Source organism: Mus musculus, chromosome 10, assembly GCF_000001635.26.
Source record: "Mus musculus strain C57BL/6J chromosome 10, GRCm38.p6 C57BL/6J".
NCBI classification, from domain to species: Eukaryota; Metazoa; Chordata; class Mammalia; order Rodentia; family Muridae; genus Mus; species Mus musculus.
In genome coordinates, this window is record NC_000076.6 from 98,530,653 (window position 1) to 98,557,178 (window position 26,526).

At 40.5% G+C, this 26,526-nt stretch overlaps 1 long non-coding RNA gene across 1 annotated transcript in view; it reads left to right on the top strand.

Annotated features, from left to right (window-relative positions):
* The first annotated feature begins 6,835 nt into the window (after positions 1–6,835).
* Positions 6,836–26,526, top strand: part of Gm34297 — a 30,045-nt gene continuing 10,354 nt past the window's right edge. Inside the window, exons 1-2 of the long non-coding RNA XR_871988.2 lie at positions 6,836–6,980; positions 23,411–23,491. This is a non-coding gene — a long non-coding RNA (predicted gene, 34297). The remainder of the gene's footprint in view (positions 6,981–23,410; positions 23,492–26,526) is intronic.

The following is a 26,526-nucleotide window of genomic DNA, read 5'->3' on the forward strand; positions in this document are numbered from 1 at the left end:
AAGAGATGCAGAGAATGACACCCAAACTGTACATGCAGCTTAGTGAGTCTTAAGGAAGAGTTGGGTGGATTTAAGGACCTGAAGATGACAGGGACTCCACAGTAAGACCAAGAGAGTCAACTAATCTGAACTCTTGGAGGTTCCCAGAGACTGGACCACCAAGCAAAGACTGAGCAAGGGCCACACCTAATCCTTACCCCCTGCATATATGTAGTAGAGGAACAGCTTGGTCATCATGCAGGTCTCCCAACAGCTGGATCAGGGGCTGTCCCAGAGCTGTTGCCTGCCTGCCTGTGGATCCCCTAAATGGACTCCCTTGTCTGGCCTCAGTGGGAAAGGATTCTCAGTATCAAGTACGACTTGATAGGAAAGGGAGGTGGTAGTTGGGGAGACTTCCCGAATGCGGCGAGAACTTGTGTGGGGGGCTACTGAGAGGAGATGAAGGGTTTATTTTGGGTTGTAAGGTGAATAAATAAATAAACTGAATGAAAAGAAAACAAAAGCAGATCCACCTATATGTTTAACCTGCCTGTGGATCTGTCCAACAGTTTTGTCCTTCTCCAATACTGGTTATATTTGCAAATAGGTCAACAGCAAACAGATCCTTGCTAAGGGCTCACATAAACCAACCCATAAGCACCTCCCTCTTGACGAATAAATATTGCCTTTATTTTCTTTTATATTCTCTAGTGCTTGGCCAGTATAGTTGCTGAAATATTTATTGCCCCTTCAAATGCAATGTTATGCCCACATGTGATATATAAAGAACCTGCAAAGACAGGAGGCTTTCTTGCCAGGTGACATAGATAATCCATCTAACAGAAGGAGCATCAAAGGCTGAAAGAGATCTACATTGTATTTCTCCAGGCATCCAGAAGGTAAAATGGGGTTTGCAGTCTTCAATCAGGTCCTCAGTGACACTAGCACCTCACACCTGGGGCTCACCCGGCTAAATGGGCCAGCCGACTAAGGCAATTATCCGAGTGACGCATGGAAATAAGCCATTTTTAGCTGAAATATCTAAGCAGCTCAAGCTAAAGTAGGTTGTTACCTGGGTCATTCAGGCAAAAACAGATTGTTTTCTTTAAATGCTCTTGTAGAGGGAGGAGGGGAGAGGGAGTTGAGTCCAACTGAAGCAAAAGCTAAGCAATAAGAAATCTCAAAATACTGCCAAAGCTTATGACATGAAAAGCCAGTGTCATGAGCTACTGAGCAGAGAAAGCGATCTATTTTCTTAACCTACTGGATGCACAGAGACATGGTCTTAATTTGAAATACAAGCCTTTTGATGATACGTTATCGTCTCCATGACGTGGAACCTATCTCTGACACTTCTAAATTGGCCAAAAACCTGAGGTTGTTGGCCTTGGGTAAAATCTACTGTGATTTCTCTGCTAAAAGATCAGAAATAAAATGACACCTAATGGTTTATCACTCTGCCCACAGATCAGTACCTCCATCCACTCTCACCAGAGAAGCTTCTTGCTATGAGAATGAATGGGACTTAATACAGACTCAAAACCAGAAAATTTTCAGAGTGAGAGGCTTGGTCACACCAGGATCTCAGGGGCCCAGAGGCAGGTTGACTCCCAGGAGCTCTGACACAGCCAGGATTTCAGGTTCACAGGATCCCAGAAAAAAAACAGGATCACAGAGACAGCTGAAATCTTAAAAGTTCTGAAACAACCAGAGTCACAGGAAGGACAAACTCCATTCAGATATAGCCAGGGCAGGTAGCACTAGAAATAATCAGATGGCGGGATGCAAGCATAAGAACATAAGCAACAGAAACCAAGGTTAATTCTCCCACGATAGCATGTCCTGGATACACCATCACACCAGAAAAGCAAGCCTCGGATCTGAAATCACCTCTCGTGACAATGGGAGAGGACTTTAAAAAGGACACAAAATTTAGAAAGTTCAAGTTAAACAAAAGGTATTATCTTTAACTATCAAGGATGCATGAAGAGAAAAGAAATTGACACTAGCAATCCAGACAGTCCAAATTATGAGAAGTACCTCATGGGTTTCAGGTTATTTAATAAAAGGTGCTAGAGTAAAATGTCTAGTCTTTGTGAATATACACAATGAAGGCCAGTATTATCTTTCTTGACTATGGTACCATTTCCTGCTTTTTACACCTGATCACATGAGCTTATTTTATACTCTGTCTAAAGAGTAATTGATGTCATTGTGAGAGCTCAGACTGTCCTAAGTCTTCCCTTTTTGTGGGAAATTTGCTTATCTATATGTCTATGCTATTTTCTGCCTATACCAGGAACACATTCCTGGCTTTATCTCCATATACTATTGCTATACTTCTAAAAAGAATATAGACCCTGGAAGGACACCTGTGATTATGAACCTGTGATTTTCTAGACGACAACACACCCAGCTTCTGTGAAAGGAACCACAGAATGATGCAATAGAGAAATGGAGGAGGGCCCTGTGTTCCATCCTATAGATGACTGTGAGCATTCACTTCTGTATTTGCCAGGCATTGGCATAGCCTCATATGAGACAGCTATATCAGAGTCCTTTCACCATAATCTTGCTGGCATATGCAATAGTGTCTGGGTTTGGTGGCTGATTATGGGATGGATCCCCAGGTGGGGTAGTCTCTGGATGGTCCATTCTTTCCTCTTAGCTTCAAACTTTGTCTCTGTAACTATTTCCATACGTATTTCATTCCCCATTCTAAAGAGGAATGAAGTATCCACACGTTGGTCTTCCTTCTTGATTTTCTTGTGTTTTGCAAATTGTATCTTGGGTATTCTAAGTTTCTGGGCTAATATCCACTTATCAGTGAGTGTATACCAAGTGACTTCTTTTGCGATTGGGTTACCCCACTCAGGATGATACCGTCCAGATACATCCATTTGCCTAAGAATTTCATAAATTCATTTGTTTTTAATAGCTGAGTAGTACTCCATTGTGTAAATGTATCACATTTTCTTGTATCCATTCCTCTGTTGAGGGACATCTGGATTCTGGGAAGAGAGGCCACTTGGTCTTGCAAACTTTATATGCCCCAGAACAGGGGAATGCCGGGGCCAAGAAGTGGGAGTGGGTGGGTAGAGGAGCAGGGCAGGGGAAGGGTACAGGGAACTTTCAGGATAGCATTTGAAATGTAAATAAAGAAAATATCTAATAAAAAATGGAGGATGGATGAGATGCCTCAAGCAGTAAGGATGCTTAGTCAACGTGCTAAGATGTCTCTTGAACACTGATTAGTTCAATTGTTAGTTAGTGGCTCATAGTAAAGACTCTGCCACCTAGGTGTTATGGTTTTTACACTTAATAGCAAAGCAACTTGGGAATTTTTCTAACTTCTCTGAATCTTCAGTATCCCTCTCTGCAATGACTCTGTAAGTTTAAATACTGCTGTCAGAAGCCATCTAGGGAAGGCTAAAGGCATGCAAGTGTCTTTTTATAGAGATGATCCACCATTTCTCATGGCCTTCAGTGGGTGAGCACTGAGGCAAGGTCCCAAGAGCATTCATGCTAGGATTGAGTCTTTCCTCTCACTGATATGCAATTCCTGGGCATTGGCCCACCCTATTGGTCAGATTTCCTGCAGATCAATAAAAGATTTATTCTCATATAGGAAACCTGTGTATCCAAATTAATGATTTCATAATTCCTAATAATGACTTTGTAGAATCCCTAAATTTATACAAGGAATTTTGGGCCCTCTACAATATGAAAACTACAAAGAGTGTTCTTTAAACCTTTATGTGTCGAGGGCTAACTGCACTCGAATAAGAAAACAGTCTTGGAAGCAAATTTAAGATCAGGGAGAACATTCTTTCTAGGCTAGGATCAAGACCACAATCTGGTAACTAAAGGTCATAAACTGGGAATGGGCAATTAATTGTAGGCACAAAGGAGAAAATAAAATATTGACTGATCTATTAAAAAAACTTCAAAACTAATGAGACACAAGGCAGATGATTTGTCTCTTGACAAGACCATGCTAACTAAGAATTATTGTTTCAAACTTATAATGAATTTATGGAGGTAACAGTTAAGGTTTAATTTTTCTTAATGGAAAGACATGTAACTATGTCTGCTGTAACTCTGTTATTTTACGACGTGAACCATTGTCTTCAACTTGTTATGAACTTATGGAATGTAAAGATGTTTGGAACACCATGTGATGAGCTATCCTGAGAGAGTATAAGAACTAAAAGCCAAAAATAAATGATGCAGCTTTCTTCAGCTTCATCCAGAATGAGTGAGTATTTTCTTCATGTGTAGTTTTTTTCTTTTACTTTATTCCTTCTCGTCTTTTTTTTCTTTTCTCTCTGGTTCATGAAGAGTTAACAAATTCCAAGCCTCTTGCATGGCCAGTGATGGCTCCTTGAGCCAAGAGAAAAGATCCCTAGCAATTAATTCTTTCCTTAATTTCTGCAAGAATTAATTACTAAAAGCCAACAATGGCTTTTGACCTTAGAAAAGCAAATAGTTATAAACAGAAGAATTGTCAAAGACAAAAAATATTTTGGCCTAGGCCACTGACTCTATGCCCCATCACTGTCTTCTCCAGGAAATCCTGTGATGCAGTGACTGGCTGTTGGCATGCTGCTTTCCACAGACTCTGAGATAACATGAGTTAATGTCCGTAAAGCAATTAGAACATGGGTATAGTAAAATTTTAGCACCTCAATCACTCTTCATCATCTCCTTCCTATCAGTGGTCCTGATCATTGCTTTTCATAAGCAACTTTTCTTCCCCTGAGCACCAGAGAATGATTGGGAAGCAGCGAGGACAAGCGAGGCTCACAAGGTAAAGGCCCTTGCCTGATTACTGGAATTTAATCTCTGATACCCAGAGGATAGGAAAAGAAAACTGTCATCTGAGCTCCACATTAACATCACAGTACATGTGTGCCTAAGTGCAAGGGGTGCACTTGCATATGGGTGCACACACAACCACATACAACCATACACACACACACACACACACACACACACAAGCTAAGCCAGCTATGGAATATATGTAATAAAAATGTGGTTTAATCACTTTTACCTCTTGTTTATAACTCCAAATTAACTCATGGCTTGATTGCTGTTTTCTAAGCTATTTAACCAGGAGAAATATGCAGAAAAACATTGGATGAGATTTCTTTCATGTACAAGCCCCTTTTCATTTGTTTGGTGGGTTAGAAATCTTTAAAAACAATCACAGTCATGTATGAATATGTATAGCTGGACTTAGGAGGACTTAGAGATTAAGGATGTAAAGACTGACTCTTCTTCAAAGAAAGAAGAGGATGTGAGTTGTAGTGAACAACTAATTCATAAACTGGGAATTTGTATTCAGATTTTCAAGATGAAACAATATGAGGAGCAATGGGCAGAAGAAAAAGAGGAGGAGAGGGAAAGTGTAACTGCTATGTCAGAGAAGGAGAATTTTGACACTCAAATATAGAAACTATATCAAATATGGCTATTTCTTAAAATGGAGGAGAGGTGTATGGTTGTTTAAAGCATCTGTGTACCTGAATTACACTGATGTGAGACAATATTTTATAGTAAGATCCTTCTAAGAATCATGAGTTTAGAGTTTACTATCAGCTAAAACAACAAATTCTAGCAAGCCCACAGTGTATTTAACAGCCTGGAGTGTTTGTTTTTTATTCTAGTGTGAAGCCCTTTGCATGCAATCACTTTATCCAGTGTAATCATTTCCCATCTATGCTGGGCTGAGTTAGGCCTGCAGGTATCAGCCTTGGCCTTTAGACATTGCATTTCTCCTTTAAACATGAAAAGTCTGTGCAATCTTGTGCCAAGGTGATCTGAAACTCACCTGACTTACAACTCAGGTGGAGGTCATGTGTTTTTTTTTTTCCCTTTAATTTAAAGGTTATCTAATTGCATTATTATTTGGCATTCTACCAAAGAGAAAAACTGTGACCCTCCGCTTCTAATACCTCTCCAGCAGATAGCTGAACCGAGTAGCTGTGCTTCTTACAACTGTTTACCCACTAGAGTGCATGAATGCAAGGAAAATGTGTTCCTTCTGTGGCCTCAAGATTATCTTTTTTACTATCAGCCAAAGAAATTAGAAAAAATTCTCCCCCACATCCCCTAATGTCACTCTTTTAGACAGTTATGACATCACAAAGGCAACATTGCTGTGCTTACACAGCTGATTAACACCACAGACATTTGAAAATCAATCCAGAAATTGTCCGAGTTGTTTGACTTTCTGAGTACTCACAAAGCTAGCAGGAAATAATAAGTTTGTTTTTATTTTAATGTTTCCCTGTACAGTCATAGATTTACTATTGAACTGAGAATACCCAGAATATATTACACGCAGGTATGAATTTATCAATAAATGAATGAACTTTCAATAGATTAATAAAAGTAAAAGAAATAATGGTGAAAATGTAAATTGGAACTGATCCAAATTGTACTTATTAGTAGTCTAAGACTCAGAACATTAAAAAACACAACTGTACTTGTGGTATACCGGCTGATATAATCAAGTTAGAATAAACTGCTTGAAAAAAGTTCAGCTCCAGTGTCCCACAAATGCTGTTGTAAGACTCTGATGAGTCTTAGCTACAGGGGTGTCGTGTCTGCTCTTGACCAGCAAGAACAACACAGTCGGATTCTTATCAACAGCCTTTATTGCAGGAACGCCTCCATGCTTCTACGGGGACCCCTGGCGCCCAGGGAGCCCTGTTTATATACAACCCAGCACAGGAGAAGGCTCCGTGGCCCCCTGGGATTGGTCAGTCAGCCGGCACCCAATTTGCATGCACCCGCTTGGGAAGGGTGGGCACCAAATTCGAATTGACACCTGCATTGTTTATGACAACGGCAACCGGAAACCGGTGCCATCTTGGAGTTGGCTTCCCACACAGGGGACCCTCTGACTGAACCATACAAAGCAAGAGAAATTTATTGTTCCAGCGCTCTGGGGTCGCCCTGCACCCAAAGGAGAGGCAGCGACTCCAGGCAGGCCTGTTCGTAGAGTTTTTATACAGTTTTCAGGGGGCGGAATAGAGCAGCAGCAGCTAGGCACAATATGATTGGTGGAACAGTGCCAGAGTACCCTTTAAACTGATTGGTCTTTAAGTAATGAGGTAGTGGGGGCTTCTCATACCTGCAGGCAGCCTGAGCACAGTCAGAGTTGCGTTTTTTCTGAGGAATGTAATCAGTCTCTCCCTTCCCACCTACATGCTCCATCGAACTCTTCCTTCTGGGAGGGAAGGGGTCTTCATGTTCTGGTGCCTAGCGGAATTTTTCAACAGTCTTTAGTTAGCTGACCTCTTCACTGTCAACTAAGAACTGAAGCTACTCACAATTGCCCAAGTTGTAGGGAGCATCACATACAAGATCTACTAACACCTCTGTTTCTAGGAAGCACATAAACTTTTACTGAATTCTCCCAAAGAGCAAAATCCATTCCTTTCCCAGGTACATTGCACGGGCATGTGATTTTACTTGAATAATCTTAATATTCACTTTCCTATTACAGAGGCTCTCAAAATATGATACTTAACCTTCATAGCCTACATTAATAGTCACAATCCATTTTGTAATGCTGTCTGACTTTACCTTTTGATTCAGATTTTAATGAGACTGCACATTTTTAAAATGGAATTATTAACTGAAAAACAAATTCCTAATCAAATTGTAACACATTTCTGTCTTTCACTCTTTTTAGCTGTTTGCAATTCACAAATTCAATTCTCATGTCCCCCAAGTGCTGTTGTCCAGAAAGAACATGAATGCCAAATAAAAGACCTGCTTTCTCCCCTTAATATTTTTAAGAGGCAAAAATAACTGACCACAGCAGAGCTGCCCACTGTAAGCAACACAATGTATTCTGGAAGTTTCAATAGGGAAGAACTTGCTGCTTCAGTAATATAGGTGGAAGTCACACAAATCACATCCTGACAATCCAATTTGACCAGAACATTGTGACCAGCCAAGCCTGTCCTTACACATTGAATATTCCCACCCAACTGTCCACTACACAATGCTGCTCTTCACATGTGATTAGCAATAAAATAGAGAGGTAGATCAGTCATTTCTCATGAGATGTTTTTAAACAGCCTGCACAGTAATAAAATAACTCTAAAACTAGCCTGTCCTGACATTTAAGGAACAAAATCCTTTCAAATAAATAGGTAGGATTGAAAGACTATTTCCAAGTGTCCAAAGAGCTGTGTTGATGCTGGTTTCCTTCAAGCTGCCCTGTGATCAAATAAAGTCAATTGCACAAGTGTCCTTCTGGCTTCAGAGAGGGTTAGCTCACGGAGCAGCAAAGTTTACACAGGATCACTTGCCAGAATGTGAGCATGGATTTGGTTCCACTTTCCTTAAAAAAGAAAAGAATGAAAAAGTCTCTTCAAACTGAAGTTTCAGCTAAACTTCAACCAATGGCCTAACTTTTGTTACAAAATTTGATTTGAAATTAGTTGACTTCAATATCGCACATCCACTTTCCTGAATAACTCTCTCTGTCTCTCTCTCTCTCTCTGCCTCTCTCTCTCTCTGTCTCTCTCTCTCTGTCTCTCTCTCTCTCTGTCTGTCTCTGTCTGTTTCTGTCTCTCTCTCTCTCTCTCTCTTTCTCTCTCTCTCTCTCTCTCTCTCACACACACACACACACACACACTTTAAGAGGCATTTCACCTTTCCTTCTTTCTCCTCTTTGACACCTTTTTCTTGTAACATTTTTTCATTATTCAGAATAATGGATTTAATTATGACATTTTCAATCATTTGTAGCATTGTACCTCCTTCTTCCTTAGCTACTCACTGCCTTCCTTTCTCCCCTCTACACTTCTTACTATCTGGCTCCATTTCTTGCTCCATCTCTGGCTCCAATCCTACACCCCACACAACCCTGCCTTACCTCTGTTGATGACTTTTGCTTTACTTAGAATTAATGGTATGCTTTTGCCTTGGGAGGCACATGTTTAATGGCATGAATCTTATTTAATGTATTTTTATATCTCAATATCTAATTCTGTTCATCAGCCATTAGTCGATTAAAGATGAATTAAAACCTTTCACTGAGAGGCTTCGTTTGGAATCTCCAAATGACTAAAAGTAACTCTCTAACAAGTCAAGATGCTAGGACTCTTTCGTATGACCTTTGGACTATTGTTCTGATCATGGACTGAGCTTTCAACTGCTCTTCCCAACAATTGGCCCCATGTCACCAATTCTCCACTGTTTCATCATTTGAAGCTCTCTGTCCACTGAGATTCTTCTTGCTCAAGCCTTCACCATCCACTAGTATCTAGTGCTCAGTCACTGGAGCATGGTTTGGCTTTCCCTTCCCAATGTCTCCACCCATCATCTTAGGGACTTTCACTGCCAACTTACCAAGGCTTTCGATCCCTTCTGTTTCTCTGTCTCTTATCCAAGCACTGGGGCCTTGATTCTCTGGTTGACTTTCTTGTGACTGGCTCTTTTCCCATGCATGGAGATGTGGATAGATTAAAAGAAGAATTGAACTAAGGGTAAGAATTGTCTGTGAGCTGTGTGACAACAAAAGTTGGGTCACTTGTGCTTGCCAGCAAAGACCAGGGAAATAAGGTAAGTGTAAAACATCAAGAAAAATGAGTGAGAAGATTAGTCTGACAGATATATTAAATGTTATAATATAAATATATATAAATGTTAAATATATATTAAATGTTATAATTGAAGTACCCAAAGTGTGCATCATTCTCTTAGCTGTCTACCAGTTGCTCACTCCTCACATTCCATTCATACCTACATCCCAGGCTTTTGTTGTTTGTTGTTGTTGTTGTTGCTAGATATTTTCTTTATTTACATTTCAAATGTTATCCCATTTCCTGGTTTCCCCCCTGAAAACCCCCTACCCCATGCCCCCTCCCCCTCCTCACTAGCCCACCCACTACTGCTTCCCTGTCCTGGTATTCCCCTATACTGGGACATCCTAGGCTCTTAACATAGCCCTAAGGTTCCCCATCCCTTCCTTGATATTTTGTGGTGAAGAACAGAAAGGATTTAATGATCCAGGAAAAGAATCATTGTCTCAGGCTAGCGCTGGGAAAAATGAGATACACCTGGACCAGCTTATCTTAAGGGTTGGAGTGACAGCAGAAAGTGATGAAATGAGAAACAGAAAACTATAGCAGGTTACAAAAGAACTGCATGGGCAGGAAGACAGAACTGAAAACTTGATGAGCCTTCTGCATAGGTTTCATGGAAAGCCAATGGTGCGTGTGTGTGTGTGTGTGTGTGTGTGTGTGTGTGTGTGTGTGTGTGTGTGTGTTTGTGTGTGTGTGTGTGTGTGTGTGTGTGTGTGTGTATGTGTGTGTGTGTGTGTGTGTGTGTGTGTGTGTGTGTGTGTGTTTGTGTGTGTCCCTGAGTCTTATGTTTTACTTGGGGAGCCAGTCACATAGTTGACAGTATCAGTTGAATGATCTGAAATATAGTGTTCAGGTTTCATATCAGACTGAAGACTAGACTATTTCAGGTCATTGGTTTAACTTGCTCTATGGAGTAAAATCAGCCAGATCTCCTGTAAACAGAGAGGAGAAAGGTCATTGAACCAAGCTGGGTAGCTGTGATATCCCACTGCTGCTAGCCTGTAGAGTTCCAGTCCCTCACCTAGATCAACCCAACCATCTGGTTCTATGGGCTTGCTCCCAAGCTACCAAATGCAGTTGGAGAAAATTGGCTCTAACCTAGACTTAGGAATTTCAAGTTCAGCTGGACAGTCTGTGCCATTCAGCAATTCTTTTACTTATCCATGATTGGTTCCCTTTTTTATTTCCTACAGCAGCTGTGCCAACACTTTATCTCTGTTTTCATTTTTGTTTTTTGTTTGTTTGTTTGTTTGTTTTTTTTTTTTTTTTTTTTTTTTTTTTTTTTTTTTTTTTTTTAGGATTCTCACCCTTGCATGTCTGTGTTCTACAACCATGTACTAAAAACTTGGAATATACAACGGGGATCATAGAAAATAAAAATAATTACAAGCTCTTCAAACCACTTCTCATTTAAAAGGGGGAATTCATTGCCCTTCCTTTGAACCTGATCTGGGGATTATGATCTCTTTGAGCTAATAAAATGCATCAGAAATAAGATTTGTACCACTTTCAAGCAAGGTTTTGGGAATTTCTGCAGTTTCTTCTTACCCTCGTGGAGCCCAAGGACACAATGTTCTGAAAGCTCTGATTTATATGTCTTGCCAATGGATAATAGAAAACATGGATGGAGATACTGGTCAACTTAGCCATCATAGCAAAGACCAGACAGCTACTGCCTGAATACAGCCAGCTGACCATGCCTAGACAAAATAAAATGCCAATCCCAGATTTCAGTATCACTGGATCAAATGCACAACCCTTGTATCTGCGCAGTGACTTTGCTCTTCTGATTCATTGTATGTGAATTCCTGGATTTATGAGCCAATCCTCCTAACTTCTGGTATGACCAAAAAACAAGATTTTAGTGGCTTTATACAATGCTGGCTTAGTACTTTGTCTTTTAAGTCCAATCAGCTGCTCTTAGCTTTCTGAGACCATGGCATTCTTTAAGACCCAGAGGAAATCAACCAGCGAGAGGTCTAACCTCAAGCATTCATTTCCTGTACTTCTGGAATGAGGATGCCATGTAACAGCTGTGTTACATCCATGGCCTTACCCATCATGGACCTCAAACTGTGAGCCAAATAAACCTACCCTTCCTAAATCACCCCTTGTATGGTATTTGGCCAGAGGGGACCGTCACATACCAAATACAGAAAATTGGTTCTGCTTGTGGATGCTGCTGTGGTAACTAAGGCAGACAGAAGATAATACTTGTTCTCATATCTACTGCCATGAATTCAAATAGCCATGCAAGGATATCTTGAAGGTAGTCTATGTGCCCAGGAGGACAGGAGAATTAGTGTTAATGACTACCAAGGGATTTGCCATGACCCACTCTTCTCCTCACCAAGTGGACTGTTGTCTCTTTTCCAGTTTTCCTTTTGGAGAACACAGCTCTGAAGATCATTCAGCTCAGAGTCTAATATTGCTGGCTTATGTGTAGTTTCCACTATTGGGTCTTCAATTTACATAATGAAAAACAATCCTCAAAGAACGTGGGGGGCAGGAAATGCTGAAATACAAGCTCACATTAGGAGAAAATGAAAGGTCATCCTGGGTCATTTAGAGAGAATCTATCTCAAAATAGGAAGTCAAAGGAAGACGAAGAATGCATCTCAATGACAGAGCACTTGTTAACATGCACAAGGTCCTCGACAAAACCCTAGTACAGAAAGATATTCAATTAAATTAATGACCAAATCCAATAGAAGTAAAAGTAATATTGTAAGGTTAAAATTTACCCCCCCCTACAAACAAGTTAAGGTTCTGGAATCTACTTGGCAGCAGGTCAGTTTGGTTAGACAACTTTTCCATTTCCAAGGAATTAGAGAATATATATGTGTGTTTACAAATATGTTATAAATGTGGATATCTTCTAAAGGAATTGGACACTATATAACTAATGCCTACTAAAATTCTACCCAAGAATTTAAGACTTTAAATATATCCCCAGGTTTATACTAGAGATATTATTATTTTAGATTTCAACACAATTTGCACCCCATACACACACACACACACACACACACACACACACACACGGGCATGTGGCAGGGTGGGAGGGTGGGAGGATAGCTTAAGAAAGACTCTGTAAATCATGTTCAAGCCTAACTCCTGAACAGTAATGAAAATCTTCCCGTGCCTGAGTCCCTCAGATGCAGAAGTCTCTTTTTTCTTGGTGATTTAATCGCTTCCTCCCATTTAATTGCTTTGAGGATTAACTGTGGGCAAATGTATTCCAATAATAGGCCAATCTATGAAGAACAGGAAGCTTTCCCCACAGTCCCAAGGGAAATTTAGCACTTGCAACTGTAACTCTGCATAACAGTTCTCATGTTTCTTTTAGCCCTTAAGCCATGTGTGTCACGTTGCCTGGTTTGAGTGTTAAAAAAAAAAAAAGTCACAGGTTTCACTGTTTACATGCAGTCATTTGTACACAATTTCTGGCAGGAATAAAGATGACTTTTCTTAATCCAGGCCATACAGGAAGCTATTTCTTTCCAAATCAAGCCATTAATGCTTAAACAAGCAAACACTGCAGCCAAGAGTAAAATCAATTTGCAAAAAAGCAAAGGCTTTTTTCCAAACACTCCAGCAGTCACTGGGGAAGACGCTTTTACAAATCCAGTGCCGAAGAGAGTATTAGAGCATTAGGTTTGGTTGATCCTATTTTTCTAGTTGGATTTATTTTATTTGAGAGTCAAGGTGATTAATAGTATTGAATGCTATCGGGAATGTTTCACCTCCGTAAGAAATCCCCTCTCTGCCAAATAACAAGGGAAGAAAGCCATCCATGGCCAGTGACCTTCATGTGACCTCTTCGACAAGTGTGTCTGGGAATCTTCCAATGACTGAATACGCTCTGACAGCCTTTTCCAAACTTTGCTGCACATTAGAACAACCTGGGGAGCCTTTAAAAATTCTAGTGTTCAGGCTGCACCTATCGCAATTAAATCACAGTGTCTATGGACTGAGTGCCAAGCATCAAAGCACTACAGTGCTCCCCAGATGTTTGGAATATGCAGCAGAAGCTGGGAGCAACCTCTGCTCAGTCACATCTCTGACTCTTGCCGCTTCGGGGTGATAAAGTCCTAGGAGAAAGAGTCAAAAATAAATTCTTTCTCTATCGTCCAGAAAATCCTGGACTTATATTTATTATTATTATTTTTTTTTTATTATTTTTTATTTTTTATTTTTTTTTTCCATTTTTTATTAGGTATTTAGCTCATTTACATTTCCAATGCTATACCAAAAGTCCCCCTTACCCACCCACCCCCACTCCCCTACCCACCCACTCCCCCCCTTTGGCCCTGGCGTTCCCCTGTACCGGGGCACACAAAGTCTGCGTGTCCAATGGGCCTCTCTTTCCAGTGATGGCCGACTAGGCCATCTTTTGATACATATGCAGCTAGAGTCAAGAGCTCAGGGGTACTGGTTAGTTCATAATGTTGTTCCACCTATAGGGTTGAAGATCCCTTTAGCTCCTTGGGTACTTTCTCTAGCTCCTCCATTGGGAGCCCTGTGATCCATCCATTAGCTGACTGTGAGCATCCACTTCTGTGTTTGCTAGGCCCCGGCATAGTCTCACAAGAGACAGCTACATCTGGGTCCTTTCGATAAAATCTTGCTAGTATATGCAATGGTGTCAGCGTTTGGATGCTGATTATGGGGTGGATCCCTGGATATGGCAGTCTCTACATGGTCCATCCTTTCATCTCAGCTCCAAACTTTGTTTCTGTAACTCCTTCCATGGGTGTTTTGTTCCCACTTCTAAGGAGGGGCATAGTGTCCACACTTCAGTCTTCATTTTTCTTGAGTTTCATGTGTTTAGGAAATTGTATCTTATATCGTGGGTATCCTAGGTTTTGGGCTAGTATCCACTTATCAGTGAGTACATATTGTGTGAGTTCCTTTGTGATTGTGTTACCTCACTCAGGATGATGCTCTCCAGGTCCATCCATTTGGCTAGGAATTTCATAAATTCATTCTTTTTAATAGCTGAGTAGTACTCCATTGTGTAGATGTACCACATTTTCTGTATCCATTCCTCTGTTGAGGGGCATCTGGGTTCTTTCCAGTTTCTGGCTATTATAAATAAGGCTGCTATGAACATAGTGGAGCATGTGTCCTTCTTACCAGTTGGGGCTTCTTCTGGATATATGCCCAGGAGAGGTATTGCTGGATCCTCCGGTAGTACTATGTCCAATTTTCTGAGGAACCGCCAGACTGATTTCCAGAGTGGTTGTACAAGCCTGCAATCCCACCAACAATGGAGGAGTGTTCCTCTTTCTCCACATCCTCGCCAGCATCTGCTGTCACCTGAATTTTTGATCTTAGCCATTCTCACTGGTGTGAGGTGGAATCTCAGGGTTGTTTTGATTTGCATTTCCCTGATGATTAAGGATGTTGAACATTTTTTCAGGTGCTTCTCTGCCATTCGGTATTCCTCAGGTGAGAATTCTTTGTTCAGTTCTGAGCCCCATTTTTTAAGGGGGTTATTTGATTTTCTGAGGTCCACCTTCTTGAGTTCTTTATATATGTTGGATATTAGTCCCCTATCTGATTTAGGATAGGTAAAGATCCTTTCCCAGTCTGTTGGTGGTCTTTTTGTCTTATAGACAGTGTCTTTTGCCTTGCAGAAACTTTGGAGTTTCATTAGGTCCCATTTGTCAATTCTCGATCTTATAGCACAAGCCATTGCTGTTCTGTTCAGGAATTTTTCCCCTGTGCCCATATCTTCAAGGCTTTTCCCCACTTTCTCCTCTATAAGTTTCAGTGTCTCTGGTTTTATGTGAAGTTCCTTGATCCACTTAGATTTGACCTTAGTACAAGGAGATAAGTATGGATCGATTCGCATTCTTCTACATGATAACAACCAGTTGTGCCAGCACCAATTGTTGAAAATGCTGTCTTTCTTCCACTGGATGGTTTTGGCTCCCTTGTCGAAGATCAAGTGACCATAGGTATGTGGGTTCATTTCTGGGTCTTCAATTCTATTCCATTGGTCCACTTGTCTGTCTCTATACCAGTACCATGCAGTTTTTATCACAATTGCTCTGTAGTAAAGCTTTAGGTCAGGCATGGTGATTCCACCAGAGGTTCTTTTATCCTTGAGAAGAGTTTTTGCTATCCTCGGTTTTTTGTTATTCCAGATGAATTTGCAAATTGCTCCTTCTAATTCGTTGAAGAATTGAGTTGGAATTTTAATGGGGATTGCATTGAATCTGTAGATTGCTTTTGGCAAGATAGCCATTTTTACAATGTTGGTCCTGCCAATCCATGAGCATGGGAGATCTTTCCATCTTCTGAGATCTTCTTTAATTTCTTTCTTCAGGGACTTGAAGTTTTTATCATACAGATCTTTCACTTCCTTCGTTAGAGTCACGCCGAGATATTTTATATTATTTGTGGCTATTGAGAAGGGTGTTGTTTCCCTAATTTCTTTCTCAGCCTGTTTATTCTTTGTGTAGAGAAAGGCCATTGACTTGTTTGAGTTAATTTTATATCCAGCTACTTCACCGAAGCTGTTTATCAGGTTTAGGAGTTCTCTGTTGGAATTTTTAGGGTCACTTATATATACTATCATATCATCTGCAAAAAGTGATATTTTGACTTCCTCTTTTCCAATTTGTATCCCCTTGATCTCCTTTTGTTGTCGAATTGCTCTGGCTAATACTTCAAGTACTATGTTGAAAAGGTAGGGAGAAAGTGGGCAGCCTTGTCTAGTCCCTGATTTTAGTGGGATTGCTTCCAGCTTCTCTCCATTTACTTTGATGTTGGCTACTGGTTTGCTGTAGATTGTTTTTATCATGTTTAGGTATTGGCCTTGAATTCCTGATCTTTCCAGAACTTTTATCATGAATGGGTGTTGGATCTTGTCAAATGCTTTTTCTGCATCTAACGAGATGATCATGTGGTTTTTGTCTTTGAGTTTGTTTATATAATGGATTACATTGATGGATTTTCGTATATTAAACCATCCCTGCATCCCTGGAATAAAACCTACTTGGTCAGGATGGATGATTGCTTTAATGTGTTCTTGGATTCGGTTAGCGAGAATTTTATTAAGGATTTTTGCATCGATGTTCATAAGAGAAATTGGTCTGAAGTTCTCTATCTTTGTTGGATCTTTCTGTGGTTTAGGTATCAGAGTAATAGTGGCTTCATAAAATGAGTTGGGTAGAATACCTTCTACTTCTATCTTGTGAAAAAGTTTGTGCAGAACTGGAGTTAGATCTTCTTTGAAGGTCTGATAGAACTCTGCACTAAACCCGTCTGGTCCTGGGCTTTTTTTGGCTGGGAGACTATTAATAACTGCTTCTATTTCTTTAGGGGATATGGGACTGTTTAGAAGGTCAACTTGATCCTGATTCAACTTTGGTACCTGGTATCTGTCCAGAAATTTGTCCATTTCGTCCAGGTTTTCCAGTTTTGTTGAGTATAGCCTTTTGTAGAAGGATCTGATGGTGTTTTGGATTTCTTCAGGATCTGTTGTTATGTCTCCCTTTTCATTTCTGATTTTGTTAATTAGGATTTTGTCCCTGTGCCCTTTAGTGAGTCTAGCTAAGGGTTTATCTATCTTGTTGATTTTCTCAAAGAACCAACTCCTCGTTTGGTTAATTCTTTGAATAGTTCTTCTTGTTTCCACTTGGTTGATTTCACCCCTGAGTTTGATTATTTCCTGCCGTCTACTCCTCTTGGGTGAATTTGCTTCCTTTTTTTCTAGAGCTTTTAGATGTGTTGTCAAGCTGCTAGTATGTGCTCTCTCCCGTTTTTTCTTGAAGGCACTCATAGCTATGAGTTTCCCTCTTAGAAATGCTTTCATTGTGTCCCAAAGGTTTGGGTACGTTGTGGCTTCATTTTCATTAAACTCTAAAAAGTCTTTAATTTCTTTCTTTATTCCTTCCTTGACCAAGGTATCATTGAGAAGAGTGTTGTTCAGTTTCCATGTGAATGTTGGCTTTCTGTTATTTATTTTGTTATTGAAGATCAGCCTTAGTGCATGGTGATCTGATAGGATACATGGGACAATTTCAATATTTTTGAATCTGTTGAGGCCTGATTTGTGACCTATTATGTGGTCAATTTTGGAGAAGGTACCATGAGGTGCTGAGAAGAAGGTATATCCTTTTGTTTTAGGGTAAAATGTTCTGTAGATATCTGTCAGATCCATTTGTTTCATCACTTCTGTTAGTTTCAGTGTGTCCCTGTTTAGTTTCTGTTTCCATGATCTGTCCATTGGTGAAAGTGGTGTGTTGAAGTCTCCCACTATTATTGTGTGAGGCGCAATGTGTGCTTTGAGCTTTACTAAAGTTTCTTTAGTGAATGTGGCTGCTCTTGTATTTGGAGCATAGATATTCAGAATTGAGAGTTCCTCTTGGAGGATTTTACCTTTGATGAGAATGAAATGTCCCTCCTTATCTTTTTTGATGACTTTGGGTTGGAAGTCAATCTTATCAGATATTAGGATGGCTACTCCTGCTTGTTTCTTCATACCATTTGCTTGGAAAATTGTTTTCCAGCCTTTCATTCTGAGGTAGTGTCTATCTTTTTCTCTGAGATGAGTTTCCTGTAAGCAGCAAAATGTTGGGTCTTGTTTGTGTAGCCAGTTTGTTAGTCTATGTCTTTTTATTGGCGAGTTGAGACCATTGATGTTAAGAGATATTAAGGAAAAGTAATTGTTGCTTCCTGTTATTTTAGTTGTTAAAGGTGGCATTCTGTTCTTGTGGCTGTCTTCTTTTAGGTTTGTTGAGGGATTACCTTCTTGTTTTTTCTAGGGCGTTGTTCCCGTTCTTGTATTGGTTTTTTTCTGTTATTATCCTTTGAAGGGCTGGATTCGTGGAGAGATAATGCGTGAATTTGGTTTTGTCGTGGAATACTTTGGTTTCTCCCTCTATGATAATTGAGAGTTTGGCTGGGTATAGTAGCCTGGGCTGCAGTTTGTGTTCTCTTAGTGTCTGTATAACATCTGTCCAGGCTCTTCTGGCTTTCATAGTCTCTGGTGAAAAATCTGGTGTAATTCTGATAGGCTTGCCTTTATATGTTACTTGACCTTTTTCCCTTACTGCTTTTAGTATTCTATCTTTATTTAGTGCATTTGATGTTCTGATTATTATGTGTCGGGAGGAATTTCTTTTCTGGTCCAGTCTATTTGGAGTTCTGTAGGCTTCTTGTATGTTCATATGCATCTCATTCTTTAGATTTGGGAAGTTTTCTTCAATAATTTTGTTGAAGATGTTTGCTGGACCTTTGAGTTGAAAATCTTCATTCTCATCCACTCCTATTATCCGTACGTTTGGTCTTCTTATTGTGTCCTGGATTTCCTGGATATTTTGAGTTAGGATCTTTTTGCATTTTCCATTTTCTTTGATTGTTGTGCCGATGTTCTCTATGGAATCTTCTGCACCTGAGATTCTCTCTTCCATCTCTTGTATTCTGTTGCTGATGCTCAAATCTATGGTTCCAGATTTCTTTCCTAGGGTTTCTATCTCTAGTGTTGCCTCGCTTTGAGTTTTCTTTATTGTGTCTACTTCCCTTTTTAGGTCTAGTATGGTTTTGTTCATTTCCATCACCTGTTTGTATGTTTTTTCCTCTTTTTCTGTAAGGACTTCTACCTGTTTGATTGTGTTTTCCTGTTTTTCTTTAAGGACTTGTAACTCTTTAGCAGTGTTCTCCTGTATTTCTTTAAGTGATTTATTAAAGTCCTTCTTGATGTCCTCTACCATCATCATGAGATATGCTTTTAAATCTAGGTCTAGGTTCTCAGGTGTGTTGGGGTTCCCTGGACTGGGCGAAGTGGGTGTGCTGGGTTCTGGTGATGGTGAGTGGTCTTGGTTCCTGTTAGTAAGATTCCTCCGTTTACCTTTCGCCATCTGGTAATCTCTGGAGTTAGTAGTTATAGTTGACTCTGTTTAGAGATTGTTCTTCTGGTGATTCTGTTACCGTCTATCAGCAGACCTGGGAGACAGATTCTCTCCTCTGAGTTTCAGTGCTCAGAGCACTCTCTGCTGGCAAGCTCTCTTACAGGGAAGGTGCGCAGATATCTTGTATTTGGACCTCCTCCTGGCCGAAGAAGAAGGCCCAAAACAGGACCTTTCTCAGACACTGTGTTGCTTTGGCAGTTCCCAGGTGGTACAGACTCTCACCTAAGCAGACTAAATTCCTAAGTTCCTTGGAGTCCCGGGACCAAGATGGCGACCGCTGCTGCTGTGGCTTAGGCCGCCTCCCCAGCCGGGTGGGCACCTGTCCTCCGGTCCGGAAGGTGGCTGGCTGTCCCCGGCCCACACAGGGTGCTGCCTCAGCGCCTCTGTGCTTCTGCCTGTTCCAGAAGCTGTCAGGTTCTCTGGCGCACCCTCTCACCTGTTCAGACTAATTTCCTAAGTTCGGCGGGTCTCGGACCAAGATGGCGACCGCTGCTGCTGTGGCTTAGGCCGCCTCCCCAGCCGGGCGGGCACCTGTCCTCCGGTCCGGAAGGTGGCCGGCTGTCCCCGGCCCACACAGGGTGCTGCCTCAGCGCCTCTGTGCTTCCGCCTGTTCCAGAAGCTGTCAGGTTCTCTGGCGCACCCTCTCACCTGTTCAGACTAATTTCCTAAGTTCGGCGGGTCCCGGACCAAGATGGCGACCGCTGCTGCTGTGGCTTAGGCCGCCTCCCCAGCCGGGTGGGCACCTGTCCTCCGGTCCGGAAGGTGGCCGGCTGTCCCCGGCCCACACAGGGTGCTGCCTCAGCCCCTCTGTGCTTCTGCCTGTTCCAGAGGCTGTCAGGTTCTCTGGCGCACCCTCTCACCTGTTCAGACTAATTTCCTAAGTTCGGCAGGTCCCGGACCAAGATGGCGACCGCTCTGGACTTATATTTATTAAAATAGAGGGAAATACATACATCTAGAGCCCTAGAAGAGTTTATGACTTTTGATCTACATATTATAATTTGTAAACCTGTTTTAAGTAGATAAAGATATAGAGACAAAGGCACAATGATATCCATAGTAGTATTAAACTTTAAGGGTTAAACATGTCATTTTGCCATGGCTTAGTGAATTAAGAAATAACTTACAATTAAACACAAGCTTCTTATTTTTAATCACATAAGAAGTTCTCCTGAGATAATATTAAGTTAAACACCAAAATATGTGTATGTACTCCTTGATATACATTGCCATGTATAGAATATACTGCATGCATATGTGAGAGTTGAATTATATACATGGACATTAGATGAAAGTAGCTCAATGCAAAAGGAGAGACCAATAAGGTCACATTTCAAAGGAGAATCGATGCTTACACTTAACAGAGTAGTGGGCTATGGGTGGGCTATGGGTGGGCTATGGGTGGGCTATGCATCAATAAGAGAATTGTCTCCTCATTCCATACTGTTTCCACTTTCAGCAGACTGTATGTACTATTAACTTAAAAGTATAGTTAAGACAATCCAGAAAATAATGCACATGTATGTTCAAAGAGTAAAAGCTCTGTGAAGCATAAATGAATACTTCTACTTGTTCAACACATTTCTTTTGTTTGTTGCACATTTTTCAACATTTAATAACCAAGTATTCATTACTTTCTTGTTGAATTTTTTTTTAAAAAGTTCGACCTATAAATAGATTCTTCTGGGCTAGGGAGACAGTTTGCTGTGGGACAGCACTTGGTTTTTGAGCATTAGAATCTGAATTTGGATCCCCCAACCCTGTGTTGAAAGCTGGATGTTTCTGTTCATTCATGAAGTCCCAGCACTGGGTTGGGGGGAAACAGGAAGACCCTGAGAGAGAAAAGACAACTGATATCTTACCTTTGCAGGGATGATCACACCTGCACACTCATGTGAATGCGATTGTCAAAATATCACACTCCCAGCATCTAGCACAGGCTATATGAGCCTTTGTCAGTTACTAAAAATAAGTATTATGTTTATGAGGAAAAACTTAAACAGTGCTGAAGAAGAGAAGAATAAAAATTCAGTGGACATTCCGGGGATTAAGTAGATCCAACTTTGCACATATCAGTTAGTTCATTTTTAGTAAACTAGAATTTCTAAAAACCTTGATTACCTAACCCTGTTTACCTAGTAATACATATTATATCTGATATTTAAGAAAGCTGATACATTTAAAATAAGTATTCCATTGGTCTAATTCTTTCTTTAAATAAACAACCAGAAAGCTTGGGTGGGTTCCCATCAATGGCATGACTTATTCCTTATATAGTAGTTCAATACAGGAGTGAAAGGTAATCCAAAGTCACAAACACCTTCCATCTGAGGTCCATGTGATCTGTTTGGGCCAGAGAGTCTTTTCCTCACACCAAAATAATGGTGAAAGAGAAAGTAAAGAGTGTTCATGAATGGAGTGAGGACCCAGCAGTTGCTTGGGTTGTCCCTATCTATCACTACCACTATCCCTGCCAAGTACATGTGTTCAAATCCAAAAATCTTAACATGACTTCAGTAAGAGATAAAAATGCTAGGAGATTCCTAGATCGTAGGAGTGGAACATTACTAGATGAGATTAGTGCCCTGTTAGAAGAGAAAGAATCATGTGTGTGAGGAGAAAGCCTAACAAGGAATAAGGACAGACCTAGCCCATGAACTCCACAATCTCTAAAGATATCAGCATCCCATTTCAATTGTTTAAAATCTACCCAGTCTCTAATCCAGAAGCAGTCCTGAAGACCCAAGATATATTCCAGCAGCAAGAAGTAGTAGACACTGGTCTCTATCTGGATGTACCTCCAGACTAAGCAGTCTGTCACTGAAACAGTGCCATCTTAGAGAAATAAGGCATGGATCTTAGAAAGTGAGCTAACTACCTTTGCTCTGTGTTATTTGTAATAGGAGTATGGTCCCTTCAAAGATTACTTCTAAATGACTCAACCAATCATAGTTCTAGATTTCCCAGTTTTTACTGGGTCTTATCTCTGTCTTGTACATGAAATTTGTATGAGTGCTTTCAGGTTATAATGTCAAGTTACTGACATTTCCATGTGTGTGTGTGTGTGTGTGTGTGTGTGTGTGTGTGTGTGTGTGTGTGTCCTTTCTCTAAGCAGAGTTGTAAAATAGCTAGAACATTCTCAGTTATTTTGATTTTAGAGAACTGTCTTGCTTTTCATCCTTACCCTCAATCTAGGATCATGGGGAACCTTCTATTTTTATTCTGTGTTGCATAAACTCAAAATGAATGGTCATGATACATTCAAATTGTAATGCTAGTCACTGTCTTCTAAGGGCTTGATCCATCTCAGTTTACCTCAGGTGGACATCAGCTTTGGTGTCCATTCTCCTTGCTCTCTAGTCACATTATAGCACCTTCTTTTCAGCTCTTTAAAAAACTTTTATGAACTCAGCATTTGTTCCTCCATTGTCAGGTTTTTTCTTCCCCCACCGTTTGTGGAAGACTGTCCACTCCTCCTTGTCTTCTTTATAGCAGATTTATATATCACCTAGCTTCTTCATTATGCTTGACTAATTTTTTTGTCAGAAAAAAATATGTGCTTACTGGGGGTGTGGGGTCTGGAGACACATCTCAGCAGTTACAAACATTTGATAATCTACTAAGGGTCCTGAGTTCAGATTCCAGAACCCATAAGGCAGTTCACAGGACCCTCTAACTCCAGGCCTAGGAGGTTCAATGCCCTATTCTGCACCCCATGAACACCCACATGCAAGTGCCATACACTCATACAAACACATAAATGAAAGTAAATCAAGTTTTAAAAAAATCTAACAATTTCCATGATTTCTAAGGTTCTGTAATCATAATTGCACACACTGCATTACAGAAATGTCATTTGAATAAAGTTCACTTATATTTCCTCATATTAACAAGATGTCACCTGCCTTGAAGATTCTCTTCGGCCGGGGCTGGAGGACCTGAGTTTAAGTTCCCTGAATTCAACTGAGAACACGGGTGAGTGTGGTGCTATGCACTTGCAATCTTAACAATAGCAAAATGGGAAGGAGAAACAGGCAGATCCTTGGGCGCTGTGGTCCAGCTATCCTGGCCCATGTTGCAAAGCACCTGGCCAATAAGACAACCATCACTGAAGATTATCCTCTGATGTCCAACATGCTCAAATCCTCAATACTCCAATACTCTCTCACACATGCATGAGTGTGCACATATACACACACACACATACACACACGGGGGGGGGGCAGGGGGCGGGGGTCCTGCATTAAAATATCAGTCATCCATACATATAGAAATAGGCTTTATAATTTTTTGGTCTTCCCTAATACATCCTGTAAATGAAATGTACTCTGTTAGAAATCAGTCACTAAGCATATATAGAAGCAGGGACCACTGCTGGGCAGGAGGTAGAAATGGATCTGGTCAGACCCATTACTGCTCTGGGAAGCACATGCCCTCATGAGGCTGAGTCACGCATTATGACCAGTCTATTTTTACATCTTTACTTTCATGGTCCGGATGAGTCTGGTCTAACTCTATTACAATAATTTGAACACTATTGTTTAAGTCCATTACCATTCACTGTTGTTGAGATAAATGTGCTATGGTCGTATGGAAAATATCTAAAAATACTGTCCTTGAATGATAATCAAAAAATATGAAGTCATTTTCTATTTCTGTAAGACAGACAACTGCTCTCTATCAGGAGAGGCTAGTGAATATCAGTGCTTAAGAAAAACAACACCTAGTACTTTCTTTGATCTATGTTCATCTTATATCTTTTTTCTTTTGCCAGAGCTGGGAAAATTTCTCAGTTGTGTATAGAAAGAAAGACAGGGACAGAGATGTGTCATTGGTGACTATGTGGCATAATCAAAGCTCTGATCCCGTCTTATGTAAATTTTCCACAAAGTTCATGGGCATTTTACCTCTAGTATGATGCCCAGAGCCAAGGTCAGACTCTAGTCCTCATTTGGTAAAAATATTATTTAAAATTCAGTTTAGTTGACAAATACAGAAAAGTCACCTATGACACACTGCTAGAAAATCTGCTAGGAAAGGCAGCAGTGATGAAATGTAGAAAGTCCTTATAAAAAGAAAAATGCATTCTTTTAATATTGCCTTTTAATTTGTCTTATATTCTGGCTGCTGAACCTACCTAGGGACACGCCATGCTGTGGGAGAGCTCTGCTGCTTACGTCATCCCATCTTAAAGCTCTGCTCTTTCAACAGCCACATTGAAGGATTAACTCCTAATGTGTAATGAATTGTCCTCCCTTTAACTTTAAAGAATCACCTTCAGGTTCAAGTTCATTCAAGGCCTACTCCTTAGCATAAATGCACCATCAGTCTTGATGTCCTAGATGGTTCCACTCAAGCTTGAAGACTTCTTAGTCTTATTAGACAACCTTACTTTTGTTTCAAATCATATGTAACCTCATCTATGCAACTGTGTGCAAGTTGCTACGGCATCCTTTCCCTTCTGTGATTTGTGGAGTTTAGGTCTAAGTATATTATTTGGTATTTTATATCATCATCTTTTCCAATCTATTTATAGGAACTTCAACTATAGAGGTTTCTGTTTTTCTAGCAGTGGACAATTGGTTTCTCATAATATCGGTTGATTATTTTTAAAACATAAAATCAGCTCTACATTCACAAACATTGAACCATTGCTTTATAGATTAATTTGCTGGGTAGAACATTTATTTTCAGGGACTGCTGTTTATTGCTGATAAATATAGCTGCTGATTTAAGCTCTTTACCTGGCTCTAACCCTGCTGTGAGATCTTCTAAGGCAAGAAGCTTTGGAGTGACATAGTCAGGTAGCGCACTGAATGCATTTAGCAAGCTCTTACTGCAAGCACCATGATCAGATAATAAAGCAACTGCTGTAACTCAAGGTCAAATGATCCTTAATCTAAAAACAATCTCTAAATGACATAAGAAGGGCTTTAACTTCAGCATCCACTGCATTTGAAGCTGTGTTTCATCTCTCTACAGAATAAAGTCAATAATATGAGAATCATAAACCAAACAGGGCTGCAAATCCTCTTAGACTACCTGCTGGAAAGCAAGTGAGGGGCGGAAGCATTGTTTCCAAATGTCACAAACGCGAAGAACTGAGAAGACGGTTCATAGGTTGATCACTGTATGTGAGCAGTAGCCAATGTTATTTAATGAGGGATATGTTCTCCACTTATTTCCTGAATCTTCAATTGAGTGTTCCAGGAAACCAGCTTAGTAGAAAAGGCCAAAGATATGCAAGGTTAAAATTAGACGTAGCCATCATAATTTAAATCAGATCATTTGAACCTTTGTTTTTTTTTTTTAATATTTTTATTACGTATTTTCCTCAATTACATTTCCAATGCTATCCCAAAAGTCCCCCATACCCTCCCCCCTACTCCCCTACCTACCCATTCCCACTTTTTGGCCCTGGCGTTCCCCTGTACTGGGGAATATAAAGTTTGCCTGTCCAATGGGCCTCTCTTTCCAGTGATGGCCGACTAGGCCATCTTTTGATACATATGCAGCTAGAGTCAAGAGCTCCGGGGTACTGGTTAGTTCATAATGTTGTTGCACCTACAGGGTTGCAGATCTCTTTAGCTCCTTGGATACTTTCTCTAGCTCCTTCATTGGGGGCCCTGTGATCCATCCAATAGCTGACTGTGAGCATCCACTTATGTGTTTGCTAGGCCCTGGCCTAGTCTCACAAGAGACAGCTATATCAGGGTCCTTTCAGCAAACACTTGCTAGTGTATGCAATGGTGTCATTGTTTGGAGGCTAATTATGGGATGGATCCCTGGATATGGCAGTCTCTAGATGGACCATCCTTTTGTCTCAGCTTCCTAGCTTCACCTATGCCTCTCATTACTGAGAATCTTAAACAAAAATAATTCAATGCTCCCATTTCTGTAATGGGTTTTATTTCCCTGAATACTAAGTACTTTATTGTAGCATGCATCCCAATAATTAATGGAAGGAAGCAGTCATTTGTATGCCTTAAGAAAACAATGGAATTTCAACA